General features: G+C 45.6%; 1 protein-coding gene across 2 annotated transcripts in view; it reads left to right on the top strand.

Annotated features, from left to right (window-relative positions):
* Positions 1–24,737, top strand: part of KLHL6 (kelch like family member 6) — a 60,810-nt gene that overhangs the window by 605 nt on the left and 35,468 nt on the right. The gene's annotated exons all lie outside the window — the stretch shown is intronic.

The following is a 24,737-nucleotide window of genomic DNA, read 5'->3' as shown; positions in this document are numbered from 1 at the left end:
AATATAAGAAAGGACACAATCACACTTTATTTTATTATTTATTTATTTATTTTTGAGACAGAGTTTTGCTTTTGTTGCCCAGGCTGGAGTACAATAGCGCAATCTCGGTTCACCGCAACCTCTGCCTCCTGGGTTCAAGCAATTCTCCTGCCTCAGCCTCCCGAGTAGCTGGGATTTGCAGGCATGCACCACCACGCCCGGCTAATTTTGTATTTTTAGTAGAGATGGGATTTCTCCATGTTGGTCAGGTTGGTCTTGAACTCCCGACCTCAGGTGATCCACCCGCCTCAGCCTCCCAAACTGCTGGGATTACAGGTGTGAGACGCTGTGCCCAGCTTATCACACTTTAAATTTTAGGATTTAGGCCACATTAAAAGAGAGACTGGCATCATTTAAAAGCAATGTTTACATTCTATAGTAAACCTTTTGTGTATATTTCCTTGTTCCAAAGGATGGAAAATTACTGAAGTCACGGGGATTTTTTTCCCCCTTGGTCTGACTAATGTGTTGGAAACATAATGTTGTCTTTGTTAATCAACAGACGTAGAGAAAAAGGATGTGGCCCCTCTTCTGGAGTTATCAAATGACTTGTTACAAATTAGGGGCTTCTTTATGTGTAGGCAGTGTGGGGAAAGGGAAAGCAGTTACAAAGGTGCTTTAGATGGGGGAGGCCTCTAGTTACAATAAACTGGTCATCTCATAGTGGGAAGACCTGAAGTCAGGATACTTGGTCCCTTCTCGACAGTGAAACTTTAGGCAAGTCACAAAGTGCTCTGAATGTCTGTTTCATCATCTGTAAGGTGAGCACAATGATGACCACCTTTCAGGGCTGTCATAATTAAACAAGAGCGTGAAAAGGGTCTTACACAGTGTCTAGCAAATAGTAAGTAGATGCTCAATATATCTTTCTTGGAATTCTTTTTCTGATTCTGCTTGATTCAGCGAAGGATGACTTATTGAGTGTTTCCCATGAGCACGTCCCTGGGGTAGGAATTTTATAGCGCCGGGAACCCAGTGAATACATCTGATCTAGTGTTCTCCATATCGGCATGGATGTGGGGGAACCAGCCTGCAAGGGCAATGTGGATAATGAAGAAAGTATTTGGGAACTTGAAAGGAAATACCCTTAGAATTCTTCTTAATGAGATTCTTCTTAACTCTTGATTCTGGCTGAGGAAATTGAAAACAATTAACCTATGAAAGTATTATGGAAAGTGTTTTCTTTCTTTTTTTTTTTTTTTGAGGCGCTTGGGGGGAAATGTTTCTTTGTAATTCATAGAGCAGGATCAGCAGGTTGCTGTGGGACTCATTAGGTCTCCTGTGTCGATAAGACAAGGGGATATCTGGGTTTGAGGGAAGTAGTGGCTGCTGTGCACCAGACAGACATAGTTATCTGATTTTATTTTTGTAACAGCATGATGAAGGTGGCTGATACCTCCTTTCACAGATGGGGAAATGAAAACTCAGCATTACATATCTGGTCATTGCTGGAGCAGGGATTGGGTATGTTCTAGAAATCCTTGTTACTGCAATGCAAGCTGCCACTAGGTTTGAGACTTCATTCCACGGGAAGTGTGTAAAATGTAAAGTGTAAACACAGCCATCAAAATGGATTGATATAAACACATTACTTTCTCCACCAACCTTGATCACATGCTTTCACATTGACTGCAGCCCCTCTCAGGAGTGAGTAAAGTCAGGTTAGCTCAATGCCCTGGGGATGCACATTTAGGTTTATTCTTTTGTATCCCTTGCTATCATAAAATGTGTACCTGGAAGCAGTTTTGTTAGTGGGTTGGCCTGGCTGTGGACCAGGCCCGCTGGCTGTGTGCCCTCGAGTTGATCACTGGTCTTCTCTGGTCCTTGGGTTTCTCATCCTAAATGGAATTTGGGCTCAGATCCTTCCAGCCCTGCTGATCTAGGATACTTAGGGAAAGTCTCTGCCAGTCATCAGAGGAGGCAATAGCAATGAGAAGCTGGAGAACATGAGGGTGAAGGCATCTGACTGTGTATACAGAGTCTCTCCCAAAACTGCCTGGTCATGGGAGGAAATTCCTTCAATTCTTCTCTTCAGAGAAGTGACTTTTGCTTCTTCTCTTGGGATTTCCAACATGACTTTCCTTCTACAGTGAATACTGTCCTGGAGACAGGATTCTTTTTTCCAGTGCTACTATTCATATCAACTCCTGTTTGTGGAGCGCTTACCGTGGGCCAGGCCCCGTAGCTTCTGTATCACATACTCTAGTCCACTCCACCCTCACAGCAACCTGACAAGGCAGGGAGTCCTATCCCCAGCCTACCGACGAGGAGCCAAAGTCCAGAGTGTCACAGCAAGTAAAAAGTAGCCAAGCTGGGATTTAGACCTAGGGCTGTGTTAAATCTGACATGGTCTCACTTTACATCTCACTCTCTCGCTTTGTGTCTAAGGTTTCGAAAGGGGTTCTTCATACGCTCAGGTTTAGGGAAGTCAGAGAGTCTCTCTGTCTAAGAGGCTTTCTTTCTTTTCTTTTTTTTTTTGAGACGGAGTCTCGCTCTGTCGCCCAGGCTGGAGTGCAGTGGCACGATCTCTGCTCACTGCAAGCTCCGCCTCCCGGGTTCACGCCATTCTCCTGCCTCAGCCTCCCGAGTAGCTGGGACTACAGGCACCCGCCCCCACGCCCGGCTAATTTTTTTTGTGTGTGTGTTTTAGTAGAGACGGGGTTTCACCGTGTTAGCCAGGATGGTCTCCATCTCCTGACCTCGTGATCCACCCGCCTCGGCCTCCCAAAGTGCTGGGATTACAGGCTTGAGCCACCGCGCCTGGCCAGTCTGGGAGGCTTTCAACACAGCTCTCTGTGTTTTGGGGGGCCTGGAAGCTGGTTGTAAAATTATGTCATTTTTTTCCTTTATTCATTGAGAAAATAAATACTTTCCACTAAGGGACTGACAATAGTTTATTAAACAGTCCCCTATGGACAGACATTTGGACTATTTCTAATCCACATTTTGCTATTACAAACAATGTTGTAATGAATAACCTGAAACATGAGTTTTCTTCATATGCATTTCTTGAAGGGGGTTTGCTGAGTCAAATGCATCTGCGGTCTTAGCGGTTATTGCAACGTCTCCTTCATTGGGGTTGAATCATGTTGCATTCCCCACGGCATCACCAAAAGAGGGTGTCATCCAACCGTTGAATTTTTACCAATCTGATAAATGAGAAAGAATATCTCAATTTAGCTTTAATTTGCATTTTTCTTATTTTTAATAAGATCAAACATCTCTTCATATGTTTCAGGGGCATCTGCAGTTCTTTTTTTGTTGAACTGTCTTTCTGTTTTTCGTGTATTTTTTAAATTAAATTTTATTTTTTATTAAAGATATGCAAATAGTAAACAAAGCTTTAAATAGTATTTAAAGGCTTATAATGAAAAAACAAAAATTCCTTTTTCCTCCTCCACCCTGTCTCGTGCACCAAAGGCTACCGTTTTCAACTTCCATTTGTTTCTTCCGGCACTAGCTCTATATTTCTGCAAAACACACTTATACTGCTCTTTCTTGATTTTTTGGTGTTAGACATCATCTACTGATTTCAACCTAACCTCTTACCATATGCTTTCCTTCCCTGTAATCTTTCAACATAATGTTATCACAACAAGAGTTTACATTACTATGTTCACGAAAACCTTGTTCTCTGTTGAGCCAAATTACTCAATGATCACGTTTCTTTTCTTGTAAACCTTTTGTCTTTCCTGAAGTTATTAATTCACTCATTTTTTCATTTGCTTTGTTTTGGGGTGTCTTTTGCTCACAGCCTCACAAAAATCTTTCATATGGTCCAATGCATCAAAGAATCTACCAGTTCCATTTCCTCAGAATCTTCCTGCCTTGCATCATCTTACACATGTTCCCTGGATTTGCAGGCTGGCTAGGCTTCACCCGCTTCTCCATCATTCCCTGGAACTATCTGCTATGTTGAATGGAGCCTTCTCCCTTCAACCCCTATCTTTCTCTTCCCTGGTTTACCCTCTTACCCTGATAAGCACATTCTCCAATAATTTCCTAAGAAAGAGTGCATGGGAAGTAATTTTTTTTTTTTTTTCTGAGACAGAGTCTTGCTCTGTTGCCCAGGCTGGAGTGCAGTAGCACTATTTCTGCTCATTGCAAGCTCCACCTCCTGGGTTCACGCCATTCTCCTGCCTCAGCCTCCTGAGTAGCTGGGACTACAGGTGCCTGCCACCATGCCCAGCTAATTTTTTCTTATTTTTAGTAAAGACAGGATTTCACCATGTTAGCCAGGATGGTCTCAATCTCCTGACCTCGTGATCTGTCCATCTTGGCCTCCAAAGTGCTGGGATTACAGGCGTAAGCCACTACGCCCAGCCCATGGGAAGTAAATTTTTAAGGCCTTGCATATATTTTTGTTTTGTTTTGAGACAGGGTCTCGGTCTGTTGCCCAGGCTGGAGTGCAGCAGCTTGATCATGGCTCACTGCAGACTCCCTGAGCTCAAGCAATTCTTCCACCTCAGCCCCCCAAGTAGCTGGGACCACAGGCATGTACCACCATGCCCGGCTAATTTTTGTATTTTTTTTAGTAGAGATAGGGTTTCACCATGTTGGCCAGGCTGGTCTGGAACTCCTGACCTCAGGTGATCCACCCACCTCAGCCTCCCAATTTGCTGGGATTACAGCTGTGAGCCACCCACTATGCCCCACGCCCAGCCTTTCTTTGATTTTAAATAACATTTTGATATTTCACAATGATGTGCCTTGGAGGGGTGTGTGTGTGCGTGTGTGTGTGTGTGTGTGTATGTGTGTTTTACTCCAACCATTATGCTATGCATTTGATCAATCCTTTTAGTCTGGAGAGTCACATCCTTTAATCCTGAACATTTCCTCATATTACTGCCTGGTAATTACATGGTTACTGTTTTCCTTGTTTTGTATTTCTGGATCACTTATTTGGTAGATGTGGACTTCTAGAACAGTCTCTAGCTTTCTCATCTCTCTCCTGTTGTCCATCCTCTTATCTTTCTGTTTTACTTTCTGGAAGACTTTTCTCAATTTTATCTTCCAACCTGTTGAGAATCTCAGTTTTTAAATTCCAAGACTTTTTTCTTGTTTTATTTATGAAGCTTCCTTTTTATAACATCCTGTTCTTGTTTTGTGTAGGTTATATTTTCACTTAATCTCTTTGAGGTTTATATTTTAAAAAAAAACACTCTTCTGTTTTTGTTTGTTTGTTTTTTACTGTTTGTTTCCACTGTATTTTTCTCTTTGCTTTTGTCTCTTTTATTCTATTTTATGTATTTATTTGTTTATTTCCTAGAGACAAGGTCTCCCTATGTTGCCCAGATAGTTTCAAACTCCTGGGCTCAAGGGATCCTCCTGACCCAGCCTCCCAAAGTGCTAGGATTACAGGCATGAGCTACCACACCTGGCCTCTGTCTTTTGTTTTAGAGGCTATACTTAAATATCTTGTAGTCTTTAGATATCTATTCATATTTAAGAGTCAAGCACTAACATGGTGAAACCCCATCTCTACTAAAAATACAAAAAATTAGCTGGGCGTGGTGGCACGTGCCTGTAGTCCCAGCTACTCAGGAGGCTGAAGCAGGAGAATCGCTTGAATCTGGGAGGTGGAGGTTGAAGTGAGCCAAGATCATGCCACTGCACTCCAGCCTGGGCAACAGAGCAAGACTCAGGTGTCCCGACCTGACGAGTGCCATTCAAATTGGATTTAGCCATGAAATAAGTTATGAAAAACTTTATATTTATCAGCACTTTGGGAATTTTGGAACTGCAGATAAGGGATTATAGATATATAATGCTGAAATATTCACTATCATATTGGTTCTGATCCACAATATTGGAAAATATTAAAAGTGGAAAATATAGGGCCTGACCCTGGTGTTACAATCATTGGCTTCACTTGAGTTCTCAAGTGTACCCACTGTGGCAGCAGCAATCCTCAACGCATTTGTTATTAGCCAGATTTTTAATACAGACCTACATGGCCTTAACTCATTCTTGTTTTTCTTGGCACTTATTCTCTTTTTTTAAATTTGTTTAAATTTTACTTTAAGTTCCGGGATACATGTGCAGAATGTACAGATTTGTTACATAGGAATACATGTGCCATGGTGGTTTGCTGCACCCATCAACCCATCATCTAGGTTTCAAGCCCAGAGCGCATTAAGTATTTGTCCTAATGCTCTCCCTCCCCTTGCCCCCCACCCCCCGATGGGCCACGGTGTGTGTTGTTCCCCTCCCTGTGTCCATGTGTTCTCATTGTTCAACTCCCACTTATGAGTGAGAACACGCGGTGTTTGGTTTTCTGTTCCTGTGTTAGTTTGCTGAGAATGATGGTTTTCAGCTTCATCCACATCCCTGCAAAGGACATGATCTCATTCCTTTTTATGGCTGCATAGTATTCTGTGGGTGTATATGTTCTTGGCACTTATTCTATCACCTGGACTTGCTGACTCTTTTCTGACATCTTACCCCATTATGGAGACAAAGCTCAGGATTACAACATCTACATGTGGCTTAAGAGTAGTCTCTTGCCCCACTTTTCTGCCATGCAGTAATTGGTCAACATGTACTAATGATTAACAAGTGCATAGATTGTGCTCACAATACCCTTCCCATTCTTGGCCTTATGCCTGATTTTTGTAGCTGGCGGGCAAAGTCCTCTCAACATAGCCTCAAGGAACCAGACCCAGAGACTGGGGTATAAGACAGGAGTGAGACAGGAATCTAGACAAGGATTCCAGGCAGCAGTATCAACAAAGGAGATTGCTGTTGACTCAGCCTCAGCCTGGAAGCTTTTCTATGCATGTAGGAAGGGCCAGTCATGAGACAGGGCAGAGAAAAGCCTGATTACCCCTCCCCTCATCACTATGACTCCCCTCCCTCTGCCAACCCTGGGAATCACAGCAGGGCTGCCCTCACAGGTCACTGTCACTTATAGAGTGTGCCATATTTTGCAGTGAGTTGGGCTTCCCAAATGGTGAGAACCAGTTTCTGGTTCTAGCCGCAGTGATGTCCCATATATTTTCAGAGCACACTATCTTTTCACCTTGCACACCCTGACCCTGCTTCCTTGTTTCTTTTTTAACCCTTTGATCCAGACTGATGTCCTAAGGCATGCTGGGTCCTTGCTGCTATGGGGGTCTGTCAGCTCAGCCCCCAGACATAAACCGGAATGAAGGTTCCAACAGTATCCTGCCTGCGCATGTGTGTATGAGCACAAGGAGGCTCTGATTTTTACATTTCCTCCTCATTTTCAGCTTATGTAGCCTACACTAGCAAAAGAGTCTTGGGGAGCTGAGGGGTCATAGGAAATGACCTGTTAGCCACATTTCTGTTCTCTGTGAAGAGGCCTGTTTTCAGTTTAGACATCCTGGGGAAACCACTCTTCCCATCAAAGTGAGCTCCCCCGAGGATGAAATGGACACCATGCTATCTACTTGATATTATGAAGATTGAATGAAATAAAAAGAATCCAGCAAAGTGCCTGAAAAAATGTTGGCCGTCCATATTCCAAACTGAGAAAAAATGCTTAATACAAAGATTACCACATCACGTATAAAAACAAAATACTGGAAGCAACCTAAATGTCCACAGTGAGAGAATGATTTTCGTATTATGCCTCTGTTGAAACTGGTAGCAATATAATAAATAGTCATTACGAAAAGTATGGAGCACTGTAGGAAAAATATTATAATGAAAAGAGGGGGCAAAGCACGATGCAAAATTTCATGTAAACTATGGAAAGATATGCATATGAGAAAAGGTAGACAAATAACACAAAAATGAAAACTGTTAACATTATCAGAAAGCCCCATAATCCCTTACCCAAATATCTGGTAGCCAGATGTGCTTTGCCATTCAGAATTCTTTGGATATTAGCATATCTTAAATATTATATAGCACCTCCAGCACTCTTTAATGCATTACTACTTCAGCAGTGAGTATACGAATAGTTGTCCTAAGTGGAATAAATAAAGACTCTGAGGTCGGGTGCGGTGGCTTACGCCTGTAATCCCAGCACTTTGGGAGGCTGAGGCTGGTGGATCACCTGAAGTCAGGAGTTCAAGACAAGCCTGGCCAACATGGTGAAACACCGTCTCTACTAAAAAATACAAAAATTAGCCAGGCGCGGTGACGTGTGCCTGTAGTCCCAGCTACTCAGGAGGCTGAGGCAGGAGAATCGCTTGAACCCAGGAGGCGGAGGTTGCAGAGAGCTATGATCATGGCACTGCATTCCAACCTGGAAGACAGAGCGAGAGATTCCGTCAAAAAAAAAAGACTTATGGCACTGGGGTTTCAGTCTGGACTCTGCCACTTGCTGGCTGTGTAGATCTTGGAGGAACTGCTTGGCTTCTCTGAGGCTCAACACTGATGTCTACAATAGAGCGAGGCTAAAAATTTATGTCTACCAATCCCAGCAAGTTGTGAAATGCAAATCGTAAAATGGATTCATTTATTAATTTATTTGCCCCAACACTTTATGCGTGGTAATAAGTCAGATTTCTTGGTTCTGAGAATCAGAAATCAACTCTGGCTTATTTGAGAAGAGGAATTTATGTAAATGATAGTAGGAACTCACAAAATCCCCACAGAAGTTTGGAGAACCAAACCCAGAGGACAAACAGGTGCAAGGGAGGCTAGACAGGGGCCAGGACCGCAGCCCGAAGCCACCCAGGACTCCTGTGGGGAGGACTTCCTTGCTGCTGTACAATGCTGGGGCCACAGCTGCACAGCTGCAGCCATTGGCGCTGCTGTCAGGGCTGTCTCTGGAAGCTGGAGGTTGCTGCTGCTTGTCCTGCCTCCACCCAAGCAGGCTTTCCTCCGTCTGGGTTTCTTGATATCAATGGCTTCCAATTCAAAACTATTTGCTAGGCTTACAATATTTGCAGAACAGATGTTAAAGTATCATGAAAACTACATAGTTATGAGGGGATTCCATGACCTTTGTCACACAGGCATCAGAGATATGGATCCTGAGACCCAAATACGCAAGAAGGTAATGATTAGCACATTCACTCCTCTGCTCCCTGCAAAACTGTGAGGAGCCCTGGATACACTTGTAGGGATGTGTGGCATGAAGGCATCATCCATCATGGGTGGACTAAAAGCAGGCTGAAAAATGCAAGCCATGTGAAGGCAGTGGCCACCTTATTCTCCTCGATGCCATTGCAATGGCTGACACTCAGCAGACATCCTGTAAATGCGTGAAGTGAACGAACACTTGGATCTTCCTCCTGCAGGTCCAGTCACTGATTAAGTAGCATCCTGGCCAGAGCAGGAAGTCCTCACAGAGTTGGGTGGGAAGCTATTGTGCAACTTTAGAAAAGGGAAAGATGATAAAATATGGCTATCACAGGAAGAATGGGAAGGAACAGTTCCAAAATCCAAAATGCCTCAGAATATTATGGATTGAACCGGTCGCTCATGTGACCACCTGCATATAGATGGGCCATGCATACAATGTGACTCGCAGTTCTTTTGTTGTTTTTTTTTTTTTTTGCACTGGGAGTGGGGAGAGGGGTTCTGCACCAGGGCAGAAGTGCAATCAGGTCCTTTGATTTTTCATGGAAGTGTCATCTCTGTCACCCCTACTCCTGGTGTCTACAGCATGTGGATCTTATTTCAATCAAGATTAGAAAATCTATTCTTCAATTTTAAATAATCTTCCATGCAGCTCCCAACTAAAACATGACAGAGAAATATTTTCATCATTCATAGCTCAAGTTGTGAGCTTTATCCCTTCATCAAACCCATGGATATGCAACTGTCCCTCCATGAAAATGTTTTTTCAGGACAAGTTTCTAACATGATAAACACCAAACAGTCCACGAGAAGAGCTGGCCACATGCAGAGCCTTTGTGTTTTTGGTAAAACCGCCATGAGCGCAACATCTATTTTCGCTGCTTCGTGTTCCTTTATTGGTGAGCATTCTTTTGGTTTCAAGGGATAAGAAATCAACTCAATCAGCTTAGGCAAAGAGAAAGGTATTTGGTGACATTGTCAAATCATAGGAAGGGCTGGGATGCAGCAGAGCCCAGGGAGAAGAGGAACCAGGCCCTTTCATGCAGCCCGCGTGCTCTTTCTCCACCCCTCACCTGGCGTCTCTCTCAGGTTGGATTTCTCAGGCTGACTTCTGCCACACGGTTGGGGGTTTGCCTATTGGCTGCTATGAGACTACTAGCCTTGGCTCTAGAGGGAAATGAGGGACTTTCTCTACCTGCGGCTTGAAAAGCCCCGGGAAAGACTCTGATTGGCTCAGCTCCATTCAGTTGCCCAATCCTAGGCCAATCACCGTGCCAGGGAGGTGGGGCACAATGATCAGCCCAGCCTAGGTTAGGAGTCCACCCTTGGCTAAAGAGCTGTGCGTGCATGCGTGTGTGTGTGTGTGTGTTTGAGAGAGAGAGAGAGACAGAAGACAGAAAGGCGGAGAGGCCTGTAATGACATGAGAGCTCCCGCCTGAACCACATGATTTGATTGGGGCCTGGATGGGGAGAAGAGCATTTCCCGATATGGAAAGATGCTGGACAAAAAGAAAAATAAAGTCCACTAAAGAGGGATAACAAACACTGCTTTACTTTCTTATTAGCCAATTTGTCATACTTTTACCTTTGCTGCGACTATCAGGAAGCTCTGTGGATTAACTTTCCTTAGCCGTGGTTTCAGAGATATATTCTCCTTCGACTTTAATTTCTTAATTCTTGTATTCTTATTTTTATTGTTACTGTTTTGTGTTTTATGATACCTCTGCTTCTTTTTTAGAAGCCTTCTTAAATTCTTTTGGTGAGGCCATCTCCACATAAAGATAAGTCTCCTTTGCTGTGAAAGAGTATCACTTAGGCAACCTACATGTTCTCTGCCAGCTGTAAAGGCCAGCATTCTTTTACTGTATTTAACTTCTATGGAAAACGTTAAGGCCACAATAATTACAAGAGTGCTGATACTGCTATGGCTTTTTTTTTTTTTTTTTTGAGACTGAGTTTCGCTCTTGTCGCCCAGGCTGGAGTGCAATGGCCTGATCTCAGCTCATGGCAAACTCTACCTCCCAGGTTCAAGTGATTCTTCTGCCTCAGCCGCCCGAGTAGCTGGGACTACAGGCGTGTGCCACTACGCCTGGCTAATTTTGTATTTTTAGTAGAGATGGGGTTTTACCATGTTGGCCAGGCTGGTCTTGAACTCCCGATAGGTGATCCACCTGCCTCGGCCTCCCAAAGTGCTGGAATTACAGGCGTGAGCCACCACACCCGGCCTTGTGCTACCGCTTTAAAACACAATCAAACCAAAACTAACAGGTTGCATCATAGCCCTTTCTGAAGAGATGCTCTGGGATCTATAATGAATAATAGACACTCAGCAGGTTTGCATATAATGATTCAGGTCCAGGGTCAAGTAAGACCTTATTGGATTGAAAAGATCATGTGTCCTGTAGAGTAAGCTCAGGTTTATGGAGGGCTGAGTATCAAGGGCGTTTTGGTGTTGGGGGAATTATGGGAGAGGCAGAGGCCCAGTGGATAACTCCTGGAAGGTGGAATTTTATTGTATTATTGTGTATAGCAAACACAACACAAAAGAATAGGACAGAAGAGAACAGAGATTAGGGAAAGTTAGGAAAGTGTCAGGTGACTAGCAGTGTCTTTAAAACTCAGGATAGCGGGCTGGGTTGGCAGATGATGTCTGTCTCATTAGCAGATGGGCCTCAAAATGGAGGGGCAGAGAATTCTTAGTAACTGCTATGAAAATCATCATTCCTCCCATGCTCCTCCAGTGTACCACCGATGACTAGCAGGCCTTCAGTTAAGGAACACTGCATAGTATTATCTCTCTCTCTCTCTTTCTTTTTTGAAATGGAGTCTCGCTCTGTCACCCAGGCTGGAGTGCAGTGGTGCGATCTCGGCTCACTGCAACCTCCATCTTCCAGGTTCAAGCTATTCTCCTGCCTCAGCCTCCCGAGTAGCTGGGATTACAGGTCACCACACCAAAATAGTTTTTGTATTATTAGTAGAGACAGGGTTTCACCTTGTTGGCCAGGCTAGTCTTGAACTCCTGACCTCAGGTGATCTGCCCGCCTTGGCCTCCCAAAGTGCTGGGATTACAGGCTTGAGCCACCATGCCAGCCAGTATTATCTCTCTTAATGTGCAAATACCTGGAGGGGAAGGAATGCAAAATGTTAAACTTTCAGAACTACAGTGCTGAGTGGACTTAGTGAATTTCCATCCATCCGTCCGTCCATCCATCCATCCATCCATCCATCCATGTATCCATCCATTTGACACAAATTTATTAAGTGCCTACTCTGTGGCAGGCACAGAGTTTACAAAGATGAATAAATTATGGTTCCTGCTTGACCTGGAAGTCATAATCTAGTTAGGACAGAGAGATAAGTAAATTGATGTTTAGTGTACAGGGTGATAAGTGCTATGATGCAGCTCTGCACAGGGGTTATGGTGGAGCTCGGCACAGGGGCTGTGAGAGGTTTGCTACATGGGAGCTATAGGAGCTTACAGAAGGGCATTAAATCAGACTGAAGAAAGAGCAGTCTGAGAAGGCTTCCTGGCAGAGGTGATATCTGAACGGAGTTTTGAAGGATGAGTAGGCATTGGCCAGAAGGGGTCAGAGGGGAGAAAGGAGAAGAGAGGAGAATTCCAGGCAAAGAGAAACACACCTGGGAAGGTGCCATGCAGTGTAACCACAGGTAGAAGAGTAGGTTGAAACAAAGGACATGCATAGGCCAATAAGGCTGAGAGACAGGCATGGTCAGACCAGGAAAGGTTTTGTTGGGTGAAGCTGAGGAGTTTGAAACATGACTTACAGATAGTGGGAAGCCATGGAAGAGTCTTTAAGTAGGAAAGAGATGTGATCCAAGCTCTCCCTTAAAATAATCCTTTGCACTGTGGGTATGGAGGGTCCCATCAATCTAGGCAGACCCTTGGGTAAGTTGCAAGAAATTTCAGTGAGAGGAGATGAGGGTTGGAATTAAGGTGTAGGCAGTGTGGTTGGGAAGGCCTCCAGCAACATTCACCGTCCTCTCTCTGGGCCTGCAGGGCAGCCAGACCGCAGAGAGCGTGAGGGAGAGGCAGCACTGCCCAGCAGGGAAGGGCAGGGGGAAGTGAGGTTAGGAGGCTTGGAACACAAAGCGAACTGACTCCACTCTTTGCTGAGGGCCAGCTCTGAGCCTCAAGATTGGAAAGAGAAAGAGAAAGTGGTCTGACCTTATCAATGCTTCGCCTGCCCAGGCTATCCCATTTTAGAGCAAAGCTCGGAAACAAAGCAACTCAAGTTCTGAACTTGCAATTTTTGAACACCTTGGAGATACAGCCACAGCTATTATTAAAATATGTTCCCCTTTCTTGTCCACATCTCTGATAGAGACCACTGCTGGCTTTTAGGGTGCCTTCCTTTGATTTTTTTTTTTGTTTTTTTTGTTTTGTGTTTTTTAGAGTCTTGCTATGTTGCCCAGGCTGCACTTGAACTCGTGGCCCCAAGTGATCCTCCTGCCTTGGCCTCCCAAGTAGCTGGGACTACAGGCATGTGCCACCACACCCAGCTCCTTCCTTTGAATGTAAATAAGTTACCTGGGAGGACCAATTAGAAACGGGGGCCCCTTTCTGGGGGTTGCAATCCACATTAGTGCACAAGGCTTGGCAGGTGCAGGAGGGTGCTGGATTTTAGCTCAAGTCAAGCCTGGCCTGTGCACTCCTGCGTGTAGCCCAACTGTGGCAGCTCCTCCTTCACGTCTAGATTCATAACTGCTCCCCATCCCCAGCTGGAGGAGCTCCTGTCTTCTGTCCCTTTCCCTCTGGATTCTGTATCATGAAAGCCCAAGGGACAGGACTGGCAGTCCAGATTCCTCTGTGGCAGCTGGTGGAGGGAGCAGCCTAGAAAGCACATAGGATCATCTTTGCCTGTCACAAGGGATGACTTTTATGACTGGAGGAGCCTTAGCATTTGAATACCTTGGGGCAAAGACTGGGGCCAGTGCCAGCTTGCAAGTTTCTAAGTGGTTAGAACCAGGGAAGGCTCAGAAAAAGTCTTTAAGCAGAGGCTGATCCCTAACTTCTGGACAATGACATGGTCACAAGGAAGCCATAGAGTCCTGGAGGTGGGCGTGGACAGTGGGAAAAGAGGGTCACGTGGAGCCTCCAGGCAATAGCCTGGTGGGGACGTGGCGGTGGATGGCGAAAGAGCACAAATGCAGACCCTACTCCAGGCCCAGAGCGGAAGTGAGAATCTGAGCCGACCTCGTTGGGTTGTGAGGGAAGTGGGGTTTTGTTAGGGGAAGCCAGGTTTCATCTTCAGGAAGGCGGTGGAAGATGTGTAAAAACAAAAGCAAACAAAGGTAAAGAATAATCACGATGTTTTGTAAGTTAAACTCTCAGGTAGGAGAGCTTAGGGTAATCATCAATGGGGCCGGGTGTGGTGGCCTGTGCCTGCAGTCTCAGCTACTTCGGAGGCTGAGGTGGGAGGATTGCTTGAGGCCAGGAGATTGAGGCCAGCCTGGGCAACAGAGAGATCTTGTCTCAAAACAAACAAACAAACAAACAAGCAAACAAAAACGGGCCTGGAGTTCCAATTCAGAGAATCGCTACGGTTTCTTTTGTCCAATTGTATCACTCCACCCTGCAAGTGACAGACATTCAGCTCAAACTGGTCCAAGCATAAAGGGAAAAAAATAATTTATTTGCTCATGGAATTAAAAAAAAGTCTGGGGTAATGGTTTCAGGTCTAATTGGGTCCTTGTGCCCAAATTAATGTTACTGTGACTCAGTTTCTCTCTCCTGCTTAGTTCCGATTTCCTCTGTGTGGGTTTCTCTCTTAGGGAATGGCTTCACACATGAGGACAGGCAGGTAGCCAGCATCTCCAAGCTTTCATGTCCACCAGCTCAGCAATTCTAGTGGGAAGAGACAGTTTCTCTTTCTCAGTAATTCCAAAGAAAGTTCTGGAATTGGCTCCAATTGAATTGGCTTCTTCCTATTCCCATCCCTGAACCAATCATTGTGGCTTGGGCTTGGATGGTGGGGTGGTTCCTAATGGAAGATCTGGGTACTCCTACTAAAAGAGACAGGAGTAAGTTGGGCAGATGAAACAAAAACTGTCCATTGTATCTTTGTGACTGTGTCGTCACTAAAGCCTGACCACAAGTATTTGTTGTAATTGATGTTCTATCTTGTCTGATCTTGCAGACAGAACAAGCCCTTCTTTCTGTCATAAACTTGGATGGCAGAATTTCATGGCAGGCTGAGGCATCAGCAATGGTCTGGTGGGACTTGGAGGGATTCTGCTTCCCTAGGAACATGGCCAGAGTTTTCATCTCCACAGGGGCCGTGGGCAGTGTCCTTGAGGAGTGGTGAACTAGGGCAAGAAGCTTGGCAGAAGAGAGTTCTTTTTTTTTTTTTTTTTTTTTGAGATGGAGTCTCACACTGTCACCCAGGCTGGAGTGCAGTGGTGCGACCTTGGCTCACTGCAACCTCTGCCTCTCGGGTTCAAGCAATTCTCCTGCCTCAGCCTCCCGAGAAGCTGAGATTACAGACACCTGCCACTACACCCAGGTAATTTTCTGTATTTTTAGTAGAAACGGGGTTTCACTATGTTGGCCAGGCTGGTCTTGAACTTCTGACCTCGCTATCTGCCCGCCTCGGCATCCCAAAGTGCTGGGATTACAGGCGTGAGCCACCGCACCCTGCCCACAGAAGGGAGTTATTCTGAGGCCTGCTGATGCTTAGAGTCAGATCGGGGCAGTTGTAGGCTTCCAGCTCCTCTGTCAGTTTGGAGCAAAGCTGGCAAATGGAATGGGATTGCCACCCGATTCGGGAGGCAGCCATAGGCCTCGTGGAATTCTAGGAAGTCTGTGTCTCAGAAGATGAAAGGAAGGATCCATAGTGAGGGAGGACTTTCCAGAAACATATCTTCCCTAGCACTATGGCCAATTGTTTCCATGACTTTGATCTTCGTTCAATCTCCTTCTCAGGAGGAGGCCTGTGTTAAGAAGTAGGGGGGACCTCTTTCTAGGGCAGAGGTTCTCAAAGTTTGCTTTGCAAAGGAATTATGAGTCGGAGCCAGGGACACCTGATTAAATACATACCTCCAGCCCTACTGCTAGAGATTTGGCTTCAGTAAGTCTAAGGTAGGTTGGGTACAGGATTCTGCATTCTGAATAAGCACCCCAAGGTTCTCATGCAGCTGGTTCAGGGAACACACTTTGAGATTCACCTCTTGAGGCTGGAGTATCTGAGGCCAAGGATGTAAGCAGGACTCCAGTATTGAGACAGGATCCATGTGATAAAACTCAGGGGACAGCTTGAGCTCAGAAACACAGCAGAGCTGAATGTTTACGCGCTTCCCTTGGTTAGTATTGGCTCAGATTTTGGTGCCTTGAACTAAGAGGTGCTGGGGACCATAGAGAGAGATGCCATGTCATGCTAGGTCACACTTGCATCTGCTGACTCCCTGCTTTCTTTGCAATGGAATCCCCTTTGATTGACTTCATTGTGTTTATATCCAATAATCCTTTCTTAACAATAGTGTTCATTGTGTAGTACATGCTGACTAGTTTAAAAAACTTTTAAACAGATTGTATACATATGGACATTGTATTCTTAAGTAGAATTTAACTCATTTTGCGACTAATGTTAAAGCCACCCCCACACAGAATATCTCAGTGAAACAGGGGAGTTCGTTCCTGGTATAAACGGGGATGGTGAAGAAATAAGAGGAAGGACAGAACAGGGGGCAGACGGGTGGAGCCGGTGTAGGAGTGAGATAGTGGGAGTGATGGGGTGGGTATTTGTTTATAGGGTTAGAATTAGGGTTGCAGGAGGCAGGGAGTTGAGATGTGTGGAGTTCTAGGGAAGGGGTCAGCTATAGTGGAGTTGGGCTGGGTGAAATATTCTGAGTTGGTGAAGTTTAGGAACTATAGGAGCTTGTAGAGCTCATCGAAGTAGTGCAGGTACGTCGAATGTTTGAGTGTCCTCTTCAAGCTCTAGGCCCTGGACTTGGGATGTGATAGGAGTTCCCTAGCGGCGGTGGAGGGCCTCATCCTCCAGGGATGTTTGGTAATTCTTGGAGGTACAGATTTCCTGTCAAAAGCAAGCGCAAAGGGGCTAGGAAGGACAAGTTGGTTGATTCATTCATTCATTCACTCACTTTCCTTAGGGACCATCCCTACTTGGTGGTAGCACTGCTCTGGCCCCTGGATACAGTGCTGAGCATGGCACATCCTCACTCAGCTGGCATTCTAGTGGGGTGACAATAGTTAACAAATAGATAGGTAATCTGATTTCAGGATGTGCAGAGCTATGAAGAAAAATAAAGGAAGAGAAGAGGTGAGGGAGTGGCGATTTTAGATTAGGGGGAGTGTCAGGGACAACCTCTCTGAGAAGGCGATGTTTGGCAGAGACCTGAGGTGCAGAAGCCTGGCGGAGACTGGAGAGGCATGCGGCCAGGCAGTGTTTGCGGCATGGCCCAACTTCATGCTGGGAGATTCTTGGGCCTGTGGATATTTTCCTGACTGTTGTGGGAGACAAGGTTGCTGGGTCAGGCTCTATTTTGGGGTGGGCAGTGACTCACCATCCAAGTGTTGGGCAACTGGTACGCTGCTGTGAGATTGTTTCTGCTGTAAAATGAGGATCCTCCTAGCCACCTCTGTTTTACAACAATCTCATGAGAATTGGTCAGTGTCTTTCTAGAAAGTGTTTTTATTACACAATATCTTGCAAGTTTGCCACGGGATAAGTTGTCAGCAACCAACTCAGCTGTGTTCTCAGAGAGCAAAGTTTGGGCTGGTCCACTGAGTGCTGGCACTGAGTTAATCCCCCCTGAAAGGCCTTGAACTCCTGCTGATTTCCTTGGTTTTCGTGCACTGCTGAGCTCCTGATTCAGAGCCTGAAGCCCTAGGTTCTGGTCCCTGTCCTATTGCTGACAACCCATGGGGACCAACCTTTGCCCAAGTGTGTCCATGGATATCCCGGAGTGTGCCCATGGATATCCCGGGGGAGCAGCAGGAGGCCTGGGGGAGCAGCAGGAGGCCTGGGAGTTTCGTCTACGAGGAATATGCAGATTTCCCCTTAGTTTCATCTTATCCATGTTCAGCATGGTGGCCATGGCCAGGGTAGTGTATTTAAGTGGCAGAAAATTCATGAAAATATTTCAAAGGGAGCAGAGAAATGCTGGAACTTGGGGAGTCAAAGCTGATAAAAAGAGCCCTGGAGAGAAGGACACTGTCTTGAGGGCACTTTCTTTCTCTCCCACGAACTGAGCTGAGATGTTTAGGCCGATTTGTGCACAGCGGTAGCCCTACGCTTGCTCTGGATGGATGGTCGACAGCAACGCAGCAAGCCGAACACACAGTTACCTGATACACACCCGGCCAAATGCTGAAGAGATAAGGGTTGTGAGTCACTGTGGTGCTTGGTCCACTTACCCCTAAGTGTCTCCCACCAACCTTCCAAGATTCCTCTGATCTGGTCCAAAATACTTTCCCTGATTGAGTGCTGACGAGGTGCCAGGTATTGTGCTAACGCCTTGGTGTACTTCATCTTGCTTATTCTTCTGTGGAGCTCACCGAGGTGGGGACTATTATTATACCATTTTACAGATGAGGAAGCTGAGGTTCACTCACTTGCACTAAGTCACACGATAAGTGAGCATCAGAGCTCAGACAAGACACCAGTCCCTCCTCTGCCTGCCAACAGCCAGGTGGCTGCTCTTTTTCCCCTGCCCTCCCCAGGCTCCCGGAAGTCCCTTTGCTTGTGCACATGCAAACTCACACATACACAAAGCCAGATGTGCTGGAGAATTTACCTGCTCCTGGATGGCCTGTAACAAAAGACAGTCAGTGTGGCCAGAGAGTATCACAGCCCTTGACTCCTGGTGGGACAATTCAGAAGTGTCTTTTCCAGAGGTCCCTGCAGGATCAGGCTGAAGCCACTTTCTGCATGACTTTTGCCTTGCTGGGCTTCCCCCCACCTTGTCTTGCCCCCCTGCTCCCTTACATCACTAGCACAGGAGATCTACTTCCAGGGAATCCAGATGCCTGGTCAGGCATGGGTTGAGCTGGGGCAGCATGTTATTAAGTGACTGTGATTCCAAACAAGAATTCGGGGCCAGGCACAGTGGCTGACGCCTGTAATCCCAGCACTTTGGGAGTCCGAGGCAGGCGGATCATGAGGTCAGGAGATTGAGACTACCCTGGCTAACACGGTGAAACCCTGTCTCTACTAAAAATACAAAAAATTAGCCAGGCGTGGTGGCGGGCGCTTGTAGTCCCAGCTACTCGGGAGGCTGAGGCAGGGGAATGGCTTGAACCCGGGAGGCTGAGGCTGCAGTGAGCCGATATTGCACCACTGCACTCCAGCCTGGGCAACAGAGAGAGACTCTGTCTCAAAAAAAAAAAAAAAAAAAAAAAAAAAAAATATATATATATATATATATATATATATATATGATGGTCTTTGAAGACACAGTATGACAGTATGAGAAAAAGAATGTAAGTTATCACATTAGTAATTTAAAAATATTTCTTATGTGTTGAAATGATATTTCAGGTATATTTTGGGTTAAATAAGATATGTTATTAAAGGTGACTTTTATCTTTTTCTTTTTACTTTTTAAAAATGGGGGCCAGGCATGGTGGGGCTCATGCCTGTAATCCCTCACTTTGGGAGACCGAGGTGGGTGGATCGCCTGAGCCCAGGAGTTTGAGACCAGCCTGGGCAACATGGTGAAACTCCATCTCTACAAACATTGCAAAATTAGCCAGACATGGTGGTTCATGCCTCTAGTCCGAGCCACTTGGGAGGCTGAGACAGGAGGATCACTTGAGCCCTGGAGATGGAGACTGCAATGAGCTGTGATCATGCTGCTGCACTCCAGCCTGGGCAACAGAGTGAGACTCTGTCTCAAAAAACAAACAAACAAACAAACAAAAAATGTGGTGACTAGAAACTGTAAAATGCTGTGGATGACTCATATTCCATTTCTATTGGGCAGCCTTGCTCTAGACACTCCACCAAAGGGAGGCTCAGAGACTGATCTTCCAACTCCCCCAGGGAAGATGTGCTGAGCTGACAAGAAATCACACGCTGTCTCGGGGGGCAGATCCTTTATAAAGTCAGGAGGCAGCGAGGCAAGCCCTCCATGACATTACTTTTAAAGGCTGGTGATTATGGTTCTGCAGACAGCTCTGTGCTGCTGGCCAAGAGGGTTTGTGGCTGAGGAAACTGGTCTGTACATTGGTCACCTGCTCTGATATCATCATGGCTCCCCCAGTTCTGGGCGGGGATTTCTTCACTTTACAGAGGCCCGGGAATTCACCTTCGCTCTTTCTTTCTTGTTACCATATTCTTGTGAGGAGAAAGAGGCCAGCTGAAGGAAAAGAGAAGAGGGGAGGGAAGGAAAGGGTAGGAGGATTACCATTGATTAAAACAACAAGGACAGAGGGGGAAGGACAGAGGGGGGACAATCTCCTTGACTAAAACAAAAGGTCCAAAAAGTCAGCAAGTCAAGCGTCTAGTGATTTTCTGTATCTCTCTCTCTCTCTCTCTCTGGAAGTCTTTTGACTTTTGAATGTTTCTAGGAAGCCATAAACAGTTACCTTTGTTTTGCAGATTAGGAAAAGGGGTAAAGAAACGGATGAGTGGCCAGGCATGGATGCTCATGCCTGTAATCTTGGCACTTTGGGAGTCTGAGGAAGGAGGATCTCTTGAGCCCCAGAGTTCACCACCAGCCTGGGCAACAGAGTGAGACCTTGTCACCACAAAAATTTAAAAAAAAAAATGGCTGGGCGTGGGTGTCTATAGTCCTAGCTACTGAGGAGCCTGAGGGAGGAGGGTCACTTGAGGCCAGGAAAAGAAGAAAGAGAAAGAAACAAAGAAAGGAAGAAAGGAAGAAAGAAAGAAAGAAAGAAAAAGAGAGAAAGAAAGGAAGAAAGAGGGAAGGAAGGAAGGAAGGAAGGAAGGAAGGAAGGAAGGAAGGAGAGAACTGATGATTGATTTCCAGAGATAAATAGGAGGTGTGGGATAGAGAGGAGGGGCAGGACTTAGAGGTGTAATCCCCTCTGTGTTGGAATTACATCACCAGAGCTCCACCCAGGGCCTTTGCATTTCAATGACTTGGCTGGGAGATAATGGCTTCCTAACCTGTTCATGTGTCTGTAGCTTAGAAAGTCCAGTGACTAATGTTTGGAGACGTTCCCTAGCGGTGTGGCTACTGCCTCAATTAGTACATTTTCTGAGAAAAGGCTTTCACATTGTCACAAGCCTCCCAGCTCTTTTTGGGTTCATCTGATACTTGACTCTAGTGGCACCCATCACCTGCAAACAAAAGTGAGAACACATCTTTTTAAAATGTTCTCTTTGAGTCCTGCCTTTGCTCATCAACCTTCAATGGCTCACTACTGCTCAATGAGTAAAAACCTAACTACCTATCCTGCCTTCAGTGCCCTCCACAAGCAGGATCCAGGTTATCTTTCCAGACCATCGTTTCATCCCTATCTCTCATATCCCCTGAGCTCCAACTGAATCACATGTCTGCTAGTTTCTCTATGCATCTTTATGGCTTTACTCACTGTGCTTGTTACCTAGAAATCCTATCCACAATCTTCACATTTCAGAATTTTCCTTCTCTATGAGTAGCCATTCTTGGCCTCCACAGCACTTTGTAGGTCTCTTACGGCCCCTTGTAGACTGTTATTTGGGCATCAATGTCCTTGCTAGTTTGTGAACTACAAGGGTCTGGGGTGGATACAGACTGCCGGTATTAGTCAGCTTGGGCTGCCATAACAAAATATGATGGACTATGTGGCTTAAACAACAGAAATTTTTATTTCCTCACACTTCTATAGAGTCTGGAAGTCTAGCATCAAGTTGCTAGCATGATCTGGTTTCTGGTGAGGGCTCCCTTCCTGGCTTGCAGACGGCCACCTTCTCACTGTGTCCTCACATGGCCTTTTCTCGGTGCATGAGCAGGAGTGGTGGGGTGGGTGTGGAATCTCTTTCTGTTCTTATAAAGACAGGAATCCTATCAAATTGAGATCCACCCTTATGATCTCATTTCACTTTAATTACCTCCTAAAAATCTTATCTCCTAATACATTCACATTAGGGGTTAGGGTTTCAACATATGAATTTTGTGGGGGACACAATTCAATCCATGACATTCCATACTTGGCCCCCAAATTCATGTCCTTCTTACATGCAAAATACATTCATTACAACCCAACAGCTTCCCAAGTCTTAATTTATTCCAGCATCAACTCTGAAGTCCAGATTATTGTCTGAATATCATCTAAATCACATGTGGGTGAGACTTGAAGTACAATTCATCCTAAAGCAAAATTCCTCACCAGCTGTGAACCTGTGGAACAAGACAAGATGTATGCTTCCAAAATACAATAATGGGACAAGTGTGGAATAGACATTCCCATTCCAAAAGAGAGAAATATGAAAGATGGTGCTGGGCGCGGTGGCTCACGCCTGTAATCCCAGCACTTTGGGAGGCCGAGGTGGGTGGATCATGAGGTCAGGAGATCGAGACCATCCTGGCTAACACGGTGAAACCCCGTCTCTACTAAAAATACAAAAAATTAGCCAGGCGTGGTGGCGGGTGCCTGTATTCCAGCTACTTGGGAGGCTGGAGGAGAATGGCGTGAACACGGGAGGCGGAGCTTGCAGTGAGCTGAGGTCGTGCCACTGCACTCCAGCCTGGGCGACAGAGTGAGACTGTCTCTCAAAAAAAAAAAAAAAAAAAGAACAAAAAAAGAACAGAAATATGGAAGAAGTGATGTGTCCCAAGAAAGTCCAGAATCTAGTGAGATAAATTCTATTAGATTTTAAGGCTTCAGAATAATCCTTTTCGGTTTGATTGTCTTCCCTTCTGGCTCACTGAGGTGGCAGTGTCACCTCCACGGCTGTAGGTGTGAGTCCTCCCAACAACCCCTCCTGTGACTCCCAGGGGTCTGATGGAGGCTGTCTGGCTTCTTGAACTGGGGCAGAGGCCCTGATTATCTCTGAATCACCCTTAGGGTAATTTTTCCCTCTTCTGGAAGAATAGTGCGGGCTGGGCGCAGTGGCTCACGCCAGTAATCCCAGTACTTTGGGAGGCCGAGAGGTGGGTGGATCACCTGACATCAGGAGTTTGAGACCAGCCTGGCCAACATGGCGAAACCCCATCTCTACTAAAAATACAAAAATTAGCCAGGCACGGTGGTAGGCGCCTGTAATCCCAGCTACTCCAGAGGCTAAGGCAGGAGAATCGCTTGAACTTGGGAGGCAGAGGTTGCAGTGAGCCGAGATGGCGCCACTGTACTCCAGCCTAGGTGACACGGTGAGACTCTGTCTCAAAAAAAAAAAAAAAGTGCATGTTCACAGCTAAGTACCTCATTGTTTTTTACTGTCAAATCCAAGAAGTCTGACAGCCTTCCTTCAATTGTCTTGTCTCTTCCCCTTCAGTTCAAACTGGCAGTGTTTCTTTCTGCTCCTATAATTCCATAAGCATTTTATTAAATGATAGTCCAGCCACATTTTTGGTGTTCTCTTCAGAACATGCTTCCTCATTTTTCTCAGAATGAGTAGGCTGAGAATTTTCCAACTCTTTAATTTTTGGTTCCCCTTTGCCTAAACATTCTTTTTCTAATTCACCCCTCTCCCCTTGCATTTTACTACATGCAGTAGGAGGAACAAAGCTGCTTCTTCCAGGCTTTGCTCAGAAGTATCCGCATCTAAGTATCCAATTTCATTGTTTGCAAGTTCCACCTCTTGCAAAACAGCAGAACACAGTTTAGTCCAGTCTTTGCCACTTTATAACAAGGATCACTTTCCCTCCAGTTTCCAATACGTGTTCCTCATTTCCATTGGAGACTTCACCAGAATGATCTTTAATGCCCATATTTCTGCCAACATTCTATTTGTGGCTATCTAGACTTTTTCTAGCTTTCACCTCAAAACTCCTCTAACTTCCACTCATTACTCAGTTCCAAAGCTGTTTTCACATTTTTTCGGTATTTGTGACAGCAGCACCCCACTTCTCAGTACCAAAATCTGCCTTATTCAGCTTGGGTTGCCATAACAAAACACCATTGACTGGATGGATTAACCAACATACATGTATTTTCTCACAGTTCTGGATGCTGAAAGTCCGAGGTTGGAGTGCTAGCGTGGTGGGCTCTGGTGAAGTTCCCTTCCTGGCTTGCAGATGGCCACCTTCTCGCTGAGTTCTCACATGGGGCAGCATGCACAAGAGAATTCTGGTCTCTGTTTCTCTTCTTATAAGAACATCAATCCTATCCAATTAGGACCTCAGCCCTATGACCTCATTTTTCTTAATTACCTCCTAAAACCCCTGTTTCCAAACAGAGTCACACTGGGGGGTTAGAGTTTCCTTTCTTTTTTTTTTTTTTTGAGACGGGGTCTTGCCCTGTTGCCCAAACTGGAGTGCAGTGACACAATCTCAGCTCACTGCAACTTCCGCCTCCCGGTTTCAAGCGATTAGACACGACTGGCTAGTTTTTGTATTGCTGTAGAGATGGAGTTTCACCATGTTGGCCAGGCTGGTCTCGACCTCAGGTGAGACCCGCCTTGGCCTTCCAAAGTGCTGGGATTAAAAGCATGGGCCCCCACCCCCGGTCCCCCACCTACTTTTAATTCATGCATTCTTGCTATATTTTAGGTACCATTTAAGTTTCCAGAATTCCAGAAATCTTTTCAGAGCATGGTTAAGTTACATGCATTTTA

The sequence above is a fragment of the Symphalangus syndactylus genome, chromosome 17 (assembly GCF_028878055.3).
Source record: "Symphalangus syndactylus isolate Jambi chromosome 17, NHGRI_mSymSyn1-v2.1_pri, whole genome shotgun sequence".
NCBI classification, from domain to species: domain Eukaryota; kingdom Metazoa; phylum Chordata; class Mammalia; order Primates; family Hylobatidae; genus Symphalangus; species Symphalangus syndactylus.
Note: the sequence above shows the minus strand (reverse complement) of the source record. Positions and strands in the feature narration are given on the sequence as shown.